Source organism: Epinephelus fuscoguttatus, linkage group LG23 (assembly GCF_011397635.1).
Source record: "Epinephelus fuscoguttatus linkage group LG23, E.fuscoguttatus.final_Chr_v1".
In the NCBI taxonomy this organism is placed as follows: Eukaryota; Metazoa; Chordata; class Actinopteri; order Perciformes; family Serranidae; genus Epinephelus; species Epinephelus fuscoguttatus.
The window spans coordinates 5,634,250-5,642,706 of NC_064774.1; positions in this window are offsets into that span (position 1 = coordinate 5,634,250).

The window sequence follows — 8,457 nt, forward strand, 5'->3', positions numbered from 1 at the left end:
AGTGCTGTTCTTGTGTTTGGGGGGAATGCTGATCTGTGATGCTCTTGAGGTCTCACTGCTGCTGAGCCACAGCGTTGGGTGTGCAGTGATGACATCTGCCGTCTGGTCCTCCCTGCCCAGCAGTTTGGTGTTACCACTGCTGTTTCTACAGCGGGCAGGAAAACTGCCGGGCTGTAAACACTGAATCTGGCTGAAAACTGGTCTGTGTTTTTGTGTCATAAGTTAGAATCCCATTGCTCCAGATGTTGTGCTTATAAGCTCAATTTTGGTCCTGTTTCAGGAGGGCTGGGTACCATGGTACTAGTTCTTGTACGACTCTGGGTTCCAGCACTAATACATAAATGATATGTCGTCAAATATTAACATTTTGATTCAAATCAGAAACTACGAATAAAGACGAAGCCAGATTACAGATCTGACCAGACAATTGATAAGAAAGGTTTTGACCTGAACGCTATCGTCACATTTCAGTCTGCAGCAAAAAGAAATTCAGTGTCTGACAACTCTTAATGTGTTCCTTAATGTCTAGATGTTAAATGCTGATATTATGAGGATATTAGGCTTATTTTTGTTACATGTAAAGTACCTCTCACTAGAGAAGGAACTTAGAGGGGCGTTACAGGTAGTTGCCAGTTGGTGGCTAGAGCGTAACCAGGTGGTACCTGGATACCTTGGTAAAAAAGAACTTCTCTTTGGGCCCCAAAAAGCCGCTGGAAACACAGCAATGAGTGCGTTTACATGGACAGTTTAATCCCCTTTTCATTTGAAATGAAAGTTCATTCCTATTAACAGTGATCTTGTAAACACCTAATTCAGAATGAAAATGGCCAATGCGACTGAAAATTCAATCCGATGTAAGGGGCTGGAATATTCTGTTTCTAGTTCCCAATGAAAGAATTTCTCTCACTTGTATACACTCATTCCTCTTTAAGTTCATTCCGGTCTTTCTGCGCATGCTCGTTTCCTTGCCCTTCTGGCGCAACGACGTATATAGCATGCTCGTGACTCGTTGCACTCACCGGTTTCCATTCTCCACAGCATGGTCTTCTACCTCCCTTCTTCAACCTTCAACCTCCCTTCTCCTCCTCAACAGACGAAGCATTAGCAGAACAAGGTTGTTGTCGTACTGCTGCTTCAAGAATAGAAGCAAAACAAGCCTGAAAAAGGCACTAAGAACGGCGTCGTCAAGCATCTTGTATTTGTGGAAACGTACAAGACCAACATTTCCTTCTGCTGACTTTACTGAGTTAGGTTGTTGCTCAGTGATTGTAGACTGCGGTGGTAGCTGTGGTGTTATTAGGCGGTTCCTGAGGGGCTACAGACAGTGACTGGTGTTGGTGGATGTTTACTCATCATAGTTGATTTTTACGGTGGTAATGAGTGTGTTGCGTAGTGGTTTTAAGAATGTTGCCAGATACTAAAGTGCTTAACGTGGTTGTTGGGAGGTTCACAGTGATTGTGATTGGTTGTGTGTTGCACCTAGATACTGGACGCCAAGATGGAGCCTCTGTTTTTGTTGACGGGCAGTGGCGGCTGGTTTTGAGCCATGACTCCTTCTATTCTGGCTCCAATAACACAACAAGACAAACACATTTTAACACTCCTATGGAGCCTACAGCCCTGTGGGGGAGAGGCAGCTGCACCTCCAGCTGATAACATGATGTCATCGTGACGTCGGCCCAGCCAAAAAAGTTTCTAGCTTCCAGGGTTACTTCTGGGGTATGCGGCCCACTGAACATGTGCAGTAGTGTCTCTCCTGCTGGCCCCGCCCACGAGTTCCAACTTGGCTCTTAGACTTTACTGTGTGATGATATCACAGATTTTTAAATCACTCTTCTCAGTTCCAGGAACTTTCTACAAACGTAAAACCTCCACAGATCAAAAATCGTCTCTTTTATAATCGTGGTCTGTGGGGAAAATTATTTTGGGTTGCAGGAGATTTTTTCACTGCAATACCACAAGTGACCACTGGGGAAAAGTTGCTGCAAGAGTGAGCAGCGTTCCTGAGGGCCTGGTTGTGTAGTAGTTGCCAGGTGGTTACTGGAATGTTTAACATGGTTTCTCGGGTGTTCAGTGTGGTTGCTAAGATGTTACTATGTGGTTGCTAGGTCAGTTTAGCCTAACATTTTTACCGCACCCAGTAGTTATAAGACAAGTTATAATACAAATGAACTGGACCTCATATGTTTTATTTATCTTTGATGTAATTATAATTCAACACTGTCAGATCATACAACCTGTTACGTTACATTGTCTTCAATGAATAATAAAAAAACTGTATAACTGGATTGAATTGTTATTTATTGATAAACACTCATTTAGAAACAATAAACACCACACTACCAGAAACTATTCATCATTTTCTGTTTGACTGATTGCAAATGTCAGATCTTGTTCTTGAACTCTGTTTGTCCTTGAACTCACCAACAGAGCTAATGAACGTGATCAGGTAAGTGAAGGCATCTCAGACATTATCTTTATGTCCCTATGATTATCTGAGAAGTAGAAAAAAAAACATTGTCCCAAGGCTTAAAATAACTCTCTCCGGCTGATCATAATTCTCCTCTGACAGTTCTGTGTGTGGGTTCGGCCGGAGACGGCAACAAATGCAAATCAGAGGTGATGTGTGTCCAAGAGGCACGACGGCTGCAGCAGCTGGCGGCCATGCAAATGACTCATTAGACTCATCATGTTGAGGACGAGACGTGTTGAAGGTCTCGTGGTGGCCACAAAAATCTATATAAATATACAGGTGTGTGTGTGTGTAACAACGAAAATGTAAAAGGATAGCCCCCAAATATAAAAATAAATGTAAATATACAAACAAACTGTAAAACACAACAACGAGAATGTAAATATATAGCCCCATATATAAATATACATATAATTATACAACCAAAATATAAATATAAATATCGATATACAACATCTTAAATATAAATAAACAACAAGCAAACTGTAAAACACAACAACCAAAATGTAAATATATAACACCCAAATAAAGATATAAATATACAACAAGCAAACTAAATATATTTCACCTCAAATGTTAACATTTAACAACCCAAATATAAACATAGAATGAACCAAATATGAATATAGAGCAAACCACACAAATAATTTGTTATATCCTTAAACTCGAACGACCAAAGACAGCTGTGAGAGCCACTTAGGCACAAAGTAATATTTGATATTGTGTTTCTGTTGTCAAGTATATGCAATATGTTCTGCCTATATTTAAGTTCATGCAACAGTTAAACAACAGAATATGGACAGGTTATGTGTATTTTAAGATTTATAAGTTAAAGGTTTGCAATTTTTGTGTTCTGATGCTAAATGCAGTGTATTGTTTTGTTGCTTTACGACAGTTGATTAGGCTTTAGGGCAATTTGCCGCACATGCGCAGTGAGGACAACCATGTGTACAGCTAGGATGTAGAGGAATCTGCATAAGCGTGGATTGAAATAAGTTTTTGACCGTGTATAACGTGCGTAACGTGTGTGGTTGCGTGTACAGTTAGCAGGTGACAACATGTACAGTTTTGGACTGCTTTATACTGGTATTGGACCAGGTTTTTTTGTGCGTCTTCAAATAAAGCGACATTAACGTTTTCCCTGTCTCCTGTGGACTACTTGTGAGTAACACTGGGTTTCTCAAGAAGAGTGGATTAATTAATTGAACACGGGTCAGAACTAAAACAACTTACTGCAGATTAAGTGGCCGACAGTAGCAACTTGGACCTTAGTAAAAACGGCCACTACAACAGTTTTGAAGACACTACTGTTCATGTTTGAACCAGTTAGCAGCTGAAGTTACTTCAGCCTGCTGCTGAGCTCTATCTGTGGTTTAAATGAAGACCACATGTTCCTCACTGACTCGTTAACTTTACGTTCACACCAAAAGCGACCAGAGCGACGGGAGCGGCTCTGGTGGGGAGTTAAAACTAGTTTAACTTTATGGTAATGAGCTCTGACAGGATTCGGTGACAACCAACCGGAATGCTGACCTGCTTCGATGAAGCCGAACTCCATACTGCTTGTCCGTAGTGATCCAAGTGTCCTGAAGCCCCGACATAAAAGTTGATAGAGATATTTTGTGGTTTCGTACAGTAACGGTTAATTGAAAAATATATATGTTGTGTGTGCTTCTTGGGCGTCCACGACAGACTTTACCTCTTTGGAATGTTCTGGTGTGAACGTACAGTAACGGTTAATTGAAACATATATATGTTGTGTGTCATCTTGTGAAACATCTCCTAGCAATGACAGCCGTTGGCTCTCCATTCACTTGACTCCTCATCCTGATTCAGTGTTGCACCTACAACACACCAGTTTTCCCGCCTTGTGCAGAAACAGCAGAGGCAGCACCAAGCTGCTCGGCACGGTCAGAAAGATCCCAGCGTCCATCACCGTACATAGATCTACTGTGCTGAGTGACTGCAGGTAGGACAAGCCAAAACTAACCAGAAGCCCCACAGTCCTCAACAACAGAACTCCAGTTATGGCCCTGATGATGTGGAAAGCTCTCTGCTTTGATTGGTCAACCCGCTCCTTGTCCCCGCCCACCTCCCCCGGCCCTGGACGAATCAGAACACAGAGAACAGAGAGGCAGAAGAAACATATAACAATCACTGAGGCGCTCATCATGCACATTAATGGGATGGAAGGGAAATCAGGCAGGTGCAGATATGTCACCCCTACCCATCCGAAGATCAGCAGCCACGCGCACATGATGCAGATGTTCCTGATCCTGACGCCGCCTGACTCTCGCAGGCGCATGTAGGTGACGGGGTGAACGACGGCCAGGTAGCGCTCCGCACAGGTCAGGGTGTGAAACAGAGTCTGTCCAGGGAAAATGACGCAGGAAACAAACATGCCCACCAGTAACATCGTCACAGTCTTGGTGAAGATGCTCAAACAGTAGAGGAATGATCCAACAACACCAAAAATCTCCACGGCGACCATGTGGTAGGTGAAGACGTCAGAGTGGCTGATTGAGTGCCCCGCAGGTGCAGAGCGCTGATGCCTCCATTGCTGGAATCCCATGGAGAGGATGAGGAAGTAGAGAGGGAGGAGGAGGATGTTGGTGAAGGTGTATACAATGAAGATGGCAATGCTGCCCGTAGAGCTCAGGCACTCTATGTAGAGAGGAGGGTTGAAGGGACGGAGGGAAGTCGTGATGACGGTAACATTAAAGGAGGATGAAGAGTTGGTGGACATGGCCTGTGGAAGAGAGAGGAGGGAGTAAGGAGGTCTGGGAGGCAGAGTATGGAACAATTCAGAGGCTGCAACATGAAACTTAGCATTACTTTGGACTCTTTCTACTCTTCGATAAGAAAACATAACGTGGTAAGAACCAATAGATGCCTCAGTTCCTCTAGTTTAATCTGATACCTGTGTTTCTCCGTGGCTTTAAAACTGGTCCTTTATGTTCCTGTCCTCTCTGGACTCTGACGTCTCCTTTAGGAGCTCCTGATCTTTGCTGAGACCTTCTGACTGAGCTCATCAGGCTGCAGTCTGCCTCACATGTTGACACTAACAGGGCTTGTGATCTCTGCACATCGCTCACCTGATTTCTGGCATGCAGGATGTGTGTAACGGTGCGTTCGTTTTGCACTCGAAAGTCGGAAATTCCTAGTTCCCAGTCACAAGTTTAAACTCGAACGCACACTGAGATCAGATTTCCAACTTGGAAATTCGGAGCAACCACGTCAATCCTGACTTACGAATTCAAGATGGCTGCCGGTCACATACATAGTGAGTAAACACTCTGCTAAAGTACTGTTTATAGCAATTTTGCATGATGGTTTTGAAGCTGTCTATACTCCCAAAGTGCAAGGGCAACAAAGGCTTTCTTGCGGGTGTCCATGTTTTTTTCCGACTTGTCCACTGTCGTCAACTAGAATGCAAAAACTGTTGTCAACTCGGAGGTGACGTCATTCCCACTTCCGACCTCCGAGTACAAAACAAACGCAGCATAACTCATGCCTCCTCGTGAACAGGTGGCAGTCATCAGTCTGAGATGAGCAACACGTTGTGCAGTCTAGCAAGTGTGGTGGATTCCACTTGAAAGACTCGTACAAAGAAACCTCACAGAAACAATGAGAGGTTTAGGACAAGACAATGACAATGATCAGGGTCTGCCCATTGCTCCCATGGCCAAATCCTCTAAGGCCTGTTATGCCTGGTTCACACTACGCTATATCAGCCCGGTTACAGTCTGATTGGATAGGGGGCGGGGCGGATGTTACGTGTTTACCGGAAGAAAACACTGTAGTCCTCGCTCCGGATAACAAGATGCTTGACGACGCCGTTCTTAGTGCCTTTTTCTGGCTTGTTTTGCTTATATTCTTGAAGCAGCAGTACGACAACAACCTTGTTCTGCTAATGCTTCATCTGTTGAGGAGGAGAAGGGAGGCAGAAGGTCGAAGAAGGGAGGTAGAAGACCGTGCTGTGGAGAATGGAAACCGGTGAGTGCAATGAGTCCGACTGCTCTATCTCAGCCCTTTGCTATGCGCGCTATATACGTCATGGCACCAGAAGGCCAAGGAAACGAGCATGCGCAGAAAGACGGAATGAACTTAAAGAGGAATGAGTGTATACAAGTGAGAGAAATTCTTTCATTGGGAATTAGAAACGGAATATTCCAGCCCCTTACATCGGATTGAATTTTCAATCTAACTGGCCATTTTCATTCTGAATTAGGTGTTTACAAGATCACTGTTAATAGGAATGAACTTTCATTTCAAAGGGAATTAAACTGTCCATGTAAACACACTCAGTGACTGAAATAATAATAATGATAAGGACAAGAATAACCCGATGACATCACACGCATCATGAAAGATGACCGGAGATGATTGGTGTAGACCAAGTCACGGACAGATTTTTATGACGGACAAAAATGTTGTGTAGTGTGGACCAGGCGTTAGCTGGAAATGTCCCATTGTACCAAAAGCTCATTTATCTGCAGTCAGTTTTCCCTAAACCATCACCCATTGCTCCGAAGTCCTATTTCTCTGTAAAAACACACGCTGCAGTTAGACAACCCATCACCAGAAAAATGTCACAGCTATTAAATGAAGTAATGCCCATCAAAGGTTTTACTCTCACATGATGTATTCCATTAGTGACATAAAAAAACTTTAATCAAACCTCTCAAACAGTTCCTGTCGTCAATGAACTTCTCTGTCTCCTCGGGCTGTATCAGGGACAGGGTTTAGTGTCTGACACTGAAACAACACGGCTTTACTCCTTAAACTTCTTCTTGGTCCAAACTTGGTAAAATTTGGTTGAAACATTAACATTTCAGATGTCTAGTATATAAAACTGTGACAACAAGAGGTGCGCCAATCCAATATGCTGCAGGTGTATTGGCAGGCAATCACTAGCCTCAAGTTACTTTACATTGGATCAGTACTCGGATACTCACAGTTGAAGTATCATCAGTTAATGGCCTCACCCAAAATGGATTTTAGATCACAAAAGGACCATTTAATAATACTAAACAGGCTCACCATTTACTATAAAGCATTTACTTCAAGACTAATAAAAATGCATTTGAGCACATTAAAAGAGACACACCTTGTTTTCTTTTGTTTTTCTCCAAACTGATGCAGCTGTGTCTGTTTCCTGCCTCTTCACACACGGCCATGCACTGCTCCTCTGTCAGAGGATATATTGTGAACGTAGGTGTGTCTGGAACATGTGGAAAACAAACACAACTGGCAGGTCTTTGCATTTTGCAAAACCACAAATGGCCAACGGGTTAAATGTGATCTGTCATGGCCAAGAAAAACTGTCTTTCCATTCAGTGACTCCAGAGGTGGAGGGCACTGTGCACTCGCTCCAGAAACAACAAGGAAGATGCTGGTTATAGACAAAGTGATTAAACTAAAATTACCACCCCTGGTTGTATGACTCCGCCCACCAATTCAGTATCTGACCAAATGTCTCCCCTTCTGTTCCAGAGATATTAGGAAAAAACATGATGATGTCACAGTCAAGCTGACCTTTGACCTTTTGTAAAAAAAAAAAAAAAAAATTAAGAGACTAATACTGATCATCTTGTTACACTGCAGAGTTCTGCTGGGAGACTTTGGGTCCTGGCTTTCCTGTGGATGCCACTTGACATGCACAACCCACCCAAACACCATTGCAGATCAAGTACACCCCTTGACTGCACTTTGCCTGATGGCAGTCGAATGGCCTGAGGAGCACAATAAAGAGCTCAAGGCTAAGACCTGGCCCCCACATACCCCAGATCCCAATCCAGTAGAACATTTGTGGGACATGGTACCCCAGAGTCCAATCCATGATGAAGCTTCCTTGGATCGGACTTTGCTCTGACCTGTTAAGGTGTGGACACATGGGGGAGTCCTGTGGTGTTTGGTACCAAGATACTGACACCAGATCTTTTGAGTCCTGTAGGTTGTGAGGTGGGGTACCGGCACGTTCC